The sequence below is a fragment of the Orycteropus afer genome, unplaced genomic scaffold, assembly GCF_000298275.1.
Source record: "Orycteropus afer afer isolate SDZICR_OR568_19922 unplaced genomic scaffold, OryAfe1.0 scaffold00161, whole genome shotgun sequence".
Lineage (NCBI taxonomy): Eukaryota > Metazoa > Chordata > Mammalia > Tubulidentata > Orycteropodidae > Orycteropus > Orycteropus afer.
In genome coordinates this window covers 4,101,099-4,112,021 of record NW_006921748.1, presented here as the reverse complement: position 1 = coordinate 4,112,021, position 10,923 = coordinate 4,101,099, and the positions used below count along the sequence as shown (strand labels likewise).

General features: G+C 40.1%; 1 pseudogene; it reads right to left on the bottom strand.

Moving 5' to 3' along the window:
* Nucleotides 1-108: 108 nt before the first annotated feature.
* On the bottom strand, nucleotides 109-226 carry LOC122150527 (annotated as a pseudogene).
* Between the last annotated feature and the right edge of the window lie 10,697 nt (nucleotides 227-10,923).

Genomic DNA, 10,923 nt, shown 5'->3' with positions numbered 1-10,923 from the left:
AGGAGTGGCTGGTGGGTTTGAACCGCCAGCCTTCTGGTTAGCAGTCAAGTGCTTTAGGCACTATGCTACCAGAGCTCCTAGAAAGCAGAGGCCAGAGGCCAAAGGCCAAAGCCACAGCACCTGGTATTCCCAGGCAGTCTCCCATCCAGGTACTAACCAGGCCCGACCCTGCTTAGCTTCCAAGATCAGAAGAGATCCGGCGCATTCAGGATGGTATGGTGGGAATATTCTTTCAGGAAGTCTAGCTGAATGGAGAAAATCAAGTTTTATGGCCTCCTTTCTCCACCAGTCACACAATTTGTTATTACATAGTACATCCCTGGTAAGCCAGGGTGCTGGAGGTGTGTAGGAGTGGAGATAATAGACCAACTGGAAATGTGGTTGTGCAGTCTTGATGTCACTAGACTCCACTATGTTGTTGTTGTTATTATGTGCCGTTGAGTCGGTCCCAACTCATAGTGACCCCTCCTTGGGTTTCCACTTCACTATATAAAAAGTGAAAAAATAGGGCACTTTATAAAGACCAAAGTTTATTAGTGGTTATTGGGGCTAGAAGGAAAGGAAAAGGGAGTGGTTATTGCTTATGGAGTACTGAGTTTCGCTTTATGGTGACAGAAAAAATTGCACTGATTAAGGGTAGACTTGCACAGATGATTATTGCAATTGCTGTTAGTAAGTTGTCTAAAACCAAACTCACTGCCATTGGGTCAATTCTTACTCATAGTGACCCTATAATAAGTTGTACACCTTAAAAAGTTGAATTGGCAAAAGTTGTGTGATAGAATTATTTACAACAGTGACGAAAGAGAGAGAAAGAAAGAAACAGAGAAAGAAAGAGAGAGAGAGAAAGAGAAAGAAAGAAAGGAAGGAAGGAAGGAAGGAAGGAAGGAAGAAAAAGGCAGGAAAGAAAGAAAGAGTAGTTGCTGGGGCTGCTTATTTACAGTTAAATACTTCATGAGATTTGCTCCTTTGATTTGGAGGTTTCAGGTCAAGGTTTCCTGGGGCATTCCAGTTCATTGTCCTAACAACATGTTTAGTGGTTCTTCTACATGCTAGTTTGTTGTATAGTGCCTGAGTCTTAAAAGCTTGCAAGCATCCATCCAGGGCACAACAGTTAATCTGTGTTCAATCTATATGATGAGGAAATAATCTGAGAAGCTGGACTATATGAAGAAGAACTTGGGATCAGGATTGGAGGAAGAATCATTAACAACCTGAGATATGCTGATGACACAACTTTCCTTGCTGAAAGTGAGGATGACTTGAAGCACTTAATGATGAAGATTGAAGAATACAGTCTGAGGTATGGATTATATCTCAATATAAAGAAAACAAAAATCCTCACAACTGGACCTATAAGCATGATAAATGGAGAAAAGATCGAAGTGGTTAAAGACTTCACATTGTTTGGTTCTACAATCAACGTCAATGGAAGCAGCGGTCAAGACATCAGATGATGTATAGCACTGGGCTAGTTGGTTGCAAAGGACATCTTTCAAGTCCTGAGGAACAAAGATGTCTCCTTGAGGGCCAAGATGCGCCTGACATAAGTTGTTATATTTTCTATTGCCTCATATGCATGTGAGAGCTGGACAATGAACAAGGAAGACCTAAGAAGAAATGATGCTTTTGAGATGTGATGCTGGCAAAGAATGCTGAAAGTACCAGGGACTTCTAAAAGAACTAACAAATCTGTCCTGGAGGAAGTGCAGCCACAATGTTCTTTGGAAGCGAGAATGGCCAGACTTGGTCTCACCTACTTTGGTCATGTTATCAGAAGGGACCATTCCCTGGAGAAAGATGTCATGCTTGGTATAGTGGAGGGTCCATGAAAGAGGGGAAGGCCCTCAACAAGATGGATTGACACAGTGCCTGCAGTGATAGGCTCAAGTATAGCAATGATTGCAGAGCTGGCACGGGACCAGGTGGTATTTCATTCTGCTGTGTATAGGGTGGCTATGAGTCAGAGATAACTCGATGGGACCTAACAACAACAACAACAAAAACTACCTGCTAGTTTGTTGTATAGTGCCTTAGGTCTTAAAAGTTTGCAAACATTCATCCAAGGCACAACAATTAATCTGTATTCATCTGGAGAAAGAGAGGAAGAGGTGTCATGAATAGGATAAGAAAATGTTAAGTAAGGCAAATTGCCTCCCTGAATGCCTGCATCCTTTGCCAGGAGACCAGAAGAACTGGATGGTGCTCAGCTACCATTACTGAAAATTTTGATCAAATATTCTGTAGCAGAATCCTAATCAAAAGGGGGACAAGGTAGAATAGAATTTCAAATTTTCATGGAATCCAGATTCTGGAGCCATTGAGGCTGTATAAACTCCTAAGACAATTGCCCTGAAATAACCATTAAATCTGAAACCTTAAATTAAAAATATCCTCTAAAGTCTTTTAAAATAATAGTTTAGCTTAACTAGTAAAGAATCTCTGCATTGAACATTGTGCTCTTTTAGCTCTCCTATATGTAATCGAATTGACACCACTGATTCAAAAGATTAGATAGGAAACTTTGAGGGCAATGAGTTTATGTTAATGGTGGAGTGACAATTCAAAGAAGGAGAGTGAAAACGGTTGCACAATTTGAAGAATGTAATCAGTGTCACTGAGTTATACATGTAGAACTTGTGGAATTAGTTTGAGTTCCACTGTGTATAATTTCAGTGACCAAAAGTAAATTAAATTACTAAAAAAGAAAGGGGTTGGGTAGGATTTTACATATTGTTCTAGATATCCTACCCAAGCCCTTTCTCTCACCACCACTTCCTGGTCTTTCCCTTAGTTCTCTGGCTCCAAATTGTGATTGTAACTATAAACTGTTTCAGAAGACAGTTTGAGTGTTCTACCCCGTTGCTGTCTCTTCACTTGTTTAAAACAACTTGCACCTTCAAGTTGAATTCCAGTTAGTCAGACCAACAACAAGGAGGCTGAATGGGGTCTGGGCAGAGAGAAAAGCCTGAACAAAACAAGGAGGTGAGAATTGGCAGCTTTCATTTGAAAACACCTAAAGGAATTTCAGAAGGCTGAAATTTGCCATAGGGATGGTGTGTGGCAGGGGTAGAGGGCTAGTCTAAGGAAATTGAGTAGGGAAAAATTTTGTAACTCTTATGCACATTTTAGATTTTATTCTAAGGGCCACAAGAAATATCTCCAATTTCCTTCATAAATGTTATGGGGAGAAGCGAGAAAGAATTCTCTTACAGTGTTGTTCTTTATTTTACCTTTTTAGAAAGGCAGCTCTAAAAGCTACAACTGAATTTTAAACCATTTGCAAAATAATACACACATGAATAAAATTCTTTCTTTCCTCCTCTCTCCCTCCCTTCATCTCTTCTTTTCCTTCACAACACCTTCCTTCCTTTTCTTTTCTGTTTTTCTCCTTCTGGCTTTCCTGTTTTCTCTCTCTTTTCTTTCTTGCCTTTACTCTCTCCAGTAGCTCCCCTTCTTGCCTTTCATTATTTGCACTACCAGCCACTAAATAGTAAGCTCTTGGCCTCTGTGAGGTGTGTGAGTGGCGGTTCTCTGCTGTCCCCAGGGTCTCAGTTTCCTCCTTACCTGCTGACTGAAGTTGGTGCTTTATCTCCTCTACTATTCCTGGCAAAGAGGTCAATGAAATGGAGATAACAAGTCCCCCCAATCCCAGTCTGTGGGGAAGCTTCTCCTTTTCAATGAGAGATGACAAAGTAATGGCTGAGGCCTCTGCAATACTGGCTGCAACCAACTTTAAAATGTCTAAATCAGACCATCTGCGCTTTTCTTCTTTTTTAAAGTCTCCCTCTCTCCTTTTTTTTTTTTTAAATTTTCGGCCTTTGGACTCGAACCCTCCATAAGGCCTTGAATTCCCCCTCATTAAGTTTTATGTTTTGGAAATGAAAAGAAAAATGGAGGTACATGTTTGTGGTAGTTAAGGTTATGTGTCAACTTGGCTGGGTCTGGTTTTGAGGGCTGGGCAGCTGGATGTAGTTATTCCCCAAGGTAAAACTGGTAATTAACTCCATGGAGGAATCTATTGGCGCAGCTGAGTAGCTGCCTTAGGGGTGTGGTCTGCTCCCAGTACTTAAGGAGGAGCTTTAGAAATAGTCTGCAGCTTTTGGCATGCATGAATCCTGCATGTATCTGAGTTGTTATTCAGCAGCCTGCCATGTTGTCTGCTGATCATGGGACTCACAATGGACTTGAATCAATGGCCTGCCATGTGGTTTTGTAATATTGGGACTGTGCCTCTTTACTTGTTTTTGTTTGTCAGCCTCAGCAGCCAGTAGTTGCCTGAGTGAAGAAAGCTTCCAGCTTCAGTGGGCCAGGAGCAAAAGGCATCCAGCCCTTAGAGCTTGGCACTTTGAAGTTGGACTTGTAACCTCCAAAATTGTAAGAGAATATACTGTTTGTTAAAGCCACCCATTTGTGGTATCCTCTGTTACAGCAACACAGGATAACTGAAACAATGGTTCTTCTGTACTTAATCATCAGAGTCTCCTTTGAGGTCATCAGATTGCAAGAAAACAAAACAAAACAAAATAAAAGCATATGCCTTCAAGTTGATGCAGACTCATAGTGACCCTATAGGACAGACTAGAACTGCCCCATACGGTTTCCAAGGTTGTAATCTTTACAGAAACAGACTGCCACATCTTTCTCCTGTGGAGTGGCTGGTGAGTTTGAACCATGAATTTTTAGATTAGCCATAGAGTACTTTAGCATTGTGCCACCAGGGCTCCAGTAGATTGCAATTAGGCAGCATTTTGTCAAAAGCCTAAAGAATGACTATGTCTCAGATACAGTTCACAACCTATGATAGTTTTTCAGTTCCCAGATTCTCTTCCAGGGGTTTGGCACAGAGACAGGTCTGCTGTCTACTTTTTTCCATTTTGAATTTAAATGTCTCCAGAGAACCCCGACTCAGAATTAACATTTTCAATTCAACTGCTTACTCTATGGATGGGCAAATGCGATCTTCTTTCAAAAAATGCCAGTGTCCCTCACTACTATGCAAGTTCTTAGAGGTTGGCAAATCCTTAAACACATTTTCCCAAGCACTTCAATTTCTTAAAATTATAGGCTCTGAAAAGAGCTGGTTACATTCTTTAATGATTATAACTGAATCATGCTTAGTGATTTCAGGAGGAAATAAGGATAGGTGAAAGAATATTTTCTTATTTAGAAATGTGGATTTTAATGTTTATTTCTTTGCATTGTTTGAAAGCCTTGATGTACAGTGTCATGTACCTTTCCAAGACCCAAATCCTACTCTTCCAGGAATTCCACTTTCTAATACACAGGGGTTCTGGTTATTTGCAGGGTACTTTGAAAGACAGAAAGATGGTGAGATATGAAAGTCTTTGGCTTTCTCTTCCTTTGTGAACTTGGCAAATCCAGTCCCTAAATATTTCTGACTAGTGCTCTTCTAGGAGGCATTCCTGTGAGTACAAGCTCTGATTTCCTAACTTATGGGACTTTAGGCCACCGTTATACATCTTCCATTATTGTTCCATAAGCAATGCTTCTATAGAACAGTGATCATTGGAATTGTCTAGGAACCTATTTCACATGACCAGGATTGTCTTGTGAGACATAGTATGGAAAGCTATAGGTGCCAGAAGCTCCTCAGGTGATTCTGATGCACCTCTGGTGAGATGAAGTCCAACTCCCATTGTACTCCAATCTTAATTTCAAGGGAGACTCCTGGGGAGAAGTATTGTGGATTTCGGGCTTCTGACAATCAGAAATTAATTACCTAGTGAATGTGATTTCTCTAGTTCTCCCAGAGAGATAACATACAAGATGAAATTCCTAGAGTAGCTATATCACACCCTACCACCTCTCTCCTAGGAGCTCTGGTGGTGTAGTGCCTAAGGCACTTGTCTGCTAACCACAAGGCTGGTGGTTCAAACCCACCAGCCACTCCTCGGAAGGAAGGTTGGGCAAACTACTTCCACAGTGATACCACCTTGGAAACCCAAGGAGGGGTTGCTATGAGTCAGGTCTGACTTGATGGCACATAATAACAACAACATCACCTGCCTCCTACTCCAACACTTAAGTCCTATTATGTGCATTAATACAGAGTCCATTAATTCAAATTACAAACAAGACAGTGGTGTGTGTGTGTGTGTGTGTATGTATGTGTATAAATGTGTGCCAATGAGAGTGTCTTTACTCTGAATTTTTTCTAGATATCTGAGTCATCCAATAACATACATTTGAATATTAGCAAATATTATTATTTTAAATTTTTCATCCAGAATTTAGAATTCCCTTTTTACTTCACCCACTTGAAGTCTTATCATTTTTTCCAGTCCCCATCATGCTCCTATTTCTACTGCCCATCCCAAGTAACATTAATTGCTGTATCCTTTGTTCTTCTATAGATCACACAGTTTGAATAGCTCAGCCAGGTTTATATCATTAAGTAGGATGACAACTTTGCAAGTTATTGAGTGCATGTAGAATATCTTATAATTCACTGCTATTTCTCTCTGGGTTTCTCACAAAATACTTTCTGGGTGGATATTTGTGTGTGACTTTTTATTCCCTTGCAAACATGTAGTGACAGCCCATGGTTTCTCACAGGTACTCAGTAAGTACTGTCAATAGGCACACATTTAGACTATTGGGAACTGGAGATGAGTGGAATCTATGGGACTTATTTGTACAGACTGGGGCACTAAGTAATACCATAGTCACCCAGTGAGTCAGAAGCAGCACTGGTGTTGAAATGGAGATCTCCTAACTTCCTACCCTATGTTCTTTCTGTACAGCTGGGAGTAAAAACACCAGCTGTGGAGTCAAAGAGTTTGGGGTCAAATTCTGGCTCTAACATTGTCCAGCCTTGAAGAGTTACTTCTTCCCTCTGTGCTTCAGTTATCTTTTCTATAAAACAGGGATTGGAATCTCTTTCTCATAGAATTGCTAGGATGAATGTTAAGTGTGTAGCACAGGGTTTGGCACTTAGTAAAGACTCACTTAATACTCTTATGATTTTGCCATGTTGTTTGTTGGCCACGCTCCCAGCCCGTGAAGTTTTCCTCTTCTTTTATCATTGTCTCCTCCTTGCTCTGGATTCCATTTGAACTCATGTAATACTTCCTGTTCTCTGACAAATCTAAGGCCTGGAATCATGTATTCTGTGTGGTGTAACTGATTACCCAGAGAGGAAGCCAGTTTTCCAGGGGTCAGAAGGGTTTACCCCAGGAATAGACACCCTGAGTTAAGTGGCTTATAATCACAGGGGAAGATTCAGGGAAGAAATTCCCTTGTTAAAATAAGGCATTGTTAAACCAATGGGATGAAGCACAAGGTTTGACAGAGACAATGATTAACTTTGGGGTCAGGTCAAGATAAAAGGAAGTGTATCAAGCTGTGTGATAGGTCAGGATATGAGATGGAGCAGCTGTGTGGACCCAGTAACCTTCATCTAATTCCTGTGGTCATTTCCTTATGGGATCATACCTGAGAGTCTCAGAGGGGTCAGATGTATGGTTTGCTACCAGTTCCACCCAGATTTGTTGACTAGTACTAAGACACTAGTCTGTTTATGAGGACTTGCTCAATGACTACTAACTGGTTGAATAAAACAAACAAACAAACAAACAACTCATTGGTGTTGAGTTGATTTGACTCAGCATGACCCCTCTTGGGCTTCTGAGTCAGTATTTTACAGAAGTAGATTGCCCAATCTTCTAATGACTGCAAAAGTTGAATATTACCATTGTATGAAAATAAAATCCAAATGCTCTTTGTGACATGAGGCTTTGCACAATGTCAAAACCCAAAACTCATGGCCATTGATTCAGTTCTAATCCATAGTGACCATATAGGACAGAGTAGAACTGCCCCATAGGGTTTACAAGGCTGTAAATCTTTATCGAAGCAGACTGCCTCATCTTTCTCCTGTGGTGTGTCTGGTAGGTTCAAACTACTGATCTTTTGGTTAGTAGCCAAAAGCTTTAACCACTAAGCCACCAGAGCTCTTATTTTGCACAATAGGTCTTACCTAAGTTGTCCAAGTCTTATCACATCATACTTTCTCCTTACAGACTACATTCTAGTGAGATTGCTCATCCCTTGTTTATTTCTGGAGTATGCTACCTCAAAGCCTTAGAACATGCTTCTCTTAGCTCATCTTTGATCTCTGCTTGCCACTACCAGATCTTTTTCTACTTCAACATCTTTTTTCCATTATGCAAAATGTACTACAGCTTGTAAATATATATGTTTTTCATTTGTCTCCTCACTTTTTTTTTTTTTTCCAAATTTCTGTTACTGCACTAGAATAGACGTCCTTTGGCCACTAGTGTAAAGTTTGTTCTCTTCATCATTATGTCCCCAGGGACTAGTCTAGCACTTAGTGCTCATTTTTTTTTTTTTTTTAAATTGTGATTTGGGTGAAAGTTTACAGAGTAAATTCACTTTCCATACAGCAGTTCACATACACTTTGTCTCATGACATTGACTATGATTTACCACAATGCAACAGCTCCCCACCCACTTCCTCCCAATAGTTACCTCTTCCCTGTGTCCATCCCTCCATGCACTACTGCCCCCTGAACTATGTCCCTATGTATACACAGTCTTTCTATTCTCCTATGATTGTTCTCTCCAAGGAGTGTTTCTACTACTTCACCTCATATGCCTGTCTTGTTTGTCTGGAAGCCGAAGGTATGGGTTCAATTCCAGACCTGAAGGACAGCTAGAGGCCATAATCTCAGTGGTTCCATCAGGGTCTATCAGACCAGCAAAACTTGTCCTTTTTTTTTTACCTCCAAATGATTTTGAGTTTTGTTCCACATTGTTCTCCCACTCTATCCAGGATCTCCTACATAGATTCCCCCTCCAAGTGTTTGACAGTGGTAGCCAGGCACCATCTAGTTCTTCTGGTCTCGTAGTCATACAGGGTGAACATGCATGGTGTACCAGTTGCTTGGACTAATTGTTTCTATGCATATTTAGTTTTCTTCATTCTTCTTTGTTCTGGATGAGGAGAGACCCATCACTGCATCTAGATGGCTGCTTGCAAGCTTTTACGATCCCAGTCACTCATCTCCAAAGTAGGAGGTGGAACAATGTTGAGCTTGATGTCCCCTGTGACTGTGGTCCCAAGCCCACAGGTCCAACAACTACTCATTAGCTGGCTGTGCCCAAGAAGTAACTGCAGCCTTGCTCCTTGTGAGTTCTACTATACACCTGGGAATTTTTACAGAATATTTAGTACTCAATTTTTAATGAAAGAATACATGTATAAAAAATTTGCTGTTCTTTTATCAAAATCCTGGAAATAAAGACATTGTGTTAATTGGGAAGCCACAGAGAGACTATTTTCCTGCTCCCAAATCCTAACTGTTTCGCATACACTTCTGGCTGTTCCACTCATGATGCACAAAGACAGTTAGCTGAGGATATTAGCTTTGTTTAAGGGAATACATCCAAACAAACCAGAATTCATAGAGTTTTATCTTAAAAAAGAAAGAAAGAAAGAAAAAAAAAAGAAGGACAGCCTAAGAATAAAATAAAATTGGGAAAGAAGTGGCAGCAAATTATCTCAATTTTAGACTTAAACTCCCAAGTTCCCTGAAGATCTCTTCCCTTTTACTAATGGATTAGCTTTAATGGCTCACCATAATGTGATAGCAGCAAACTTGTTGGGTGGTAAATATCCAACCTTTTTTTCTGAAGATACCACGGGAAGGAAATCATGCTCTGAAATGGAGCTGGCAGTTACACTTGCCAGGCTAAGAGTTACAAGGGCCATCAGACCTCCTGCTTCAGGGCAGAAGTTGGTCACCAGCTGGGCTCAGAAGAAATTGTGCTGAGCTCCCTGCCTGACATTGCACAATTAGGTGTATTTTACTAAGAACTTTTGCATATCAGTATATATGTGCTATTCCACACTGGCTACTCTCAGAAAGAAGATACTAGGCTGGATGGACCATCGGTCTGCTTCCATTGGGGCAATTCCTGTGCTTTGATGGCCTTCAACTAGCTTGCTGAGAGATAAATATCATTCTAAGAGGATATTAAGATAAATCCCCAGAGCGATAAAGATAAAAACATTTGACTCCAGTTTTGATATAAGCAGCAATCCCAAATATTTAAGGTCATTTGCTTCATTTATTTTCTCAACTGTCTCAGTGCGTCCTAAAGGACATGATTTGCTTGGCCTAGAGTAATTTCTCTATTTGATCCTCAGAGAATCTTCACCAGGTCCCCTTTAATCTGATTTGTCTGTAGAAGTGGCCACAAGGGAAGTTTCTTTTGTAGGTGTATTCTATCCATGAATTTGTTCCCATTTCCAATTTATATTGTGTATTTAAGTTCAAATATCTCCACTGACATGGGATTCTCAGTACGTGCTGTTTAATGTGAAAATTGGTGAGGAAAACCAGCTTTTCACTAAGTTATTTTTGTTAGGCAGAAGAGGAAAATCTACACTTATTTTTACAGATGAACTCAAAAGACAATCAGTTTTGTTAACCCTGCTTTGAGATCTTAGAGTATCAACAAAAATAAGTTGGCTACCTACTGTGTGCTGGGTACCCAGAGAAATGAAAATATACATCCACAAAAAAATATATACACAAATATTCATAGCTTGTGTTGTTAATAATAGCTCTGCCAAATAGAAATGACCTAATTGTCGTGAACTGACAAATAGATAAAATGTGGCATATCTATACAATAGAATATTTTTTGGCAAGAAAATGGAATGAAGTATTGATACAACATTACAACGTGACGGATCTTGAAAATGTTATGTTAAGTGAAAGAAGCCATTCACAAAATGTCATATGTAGTATGCTCTGAATAGATAAATTCATAGAGACAGAAAGTAGATTAGCAGTTGTTTAGGGTTGGAAGGAAGGAAAAATGGGGAATGACTCTTAATAGATATAAGGTTTCTTTGTGGGGTCCTGAAAA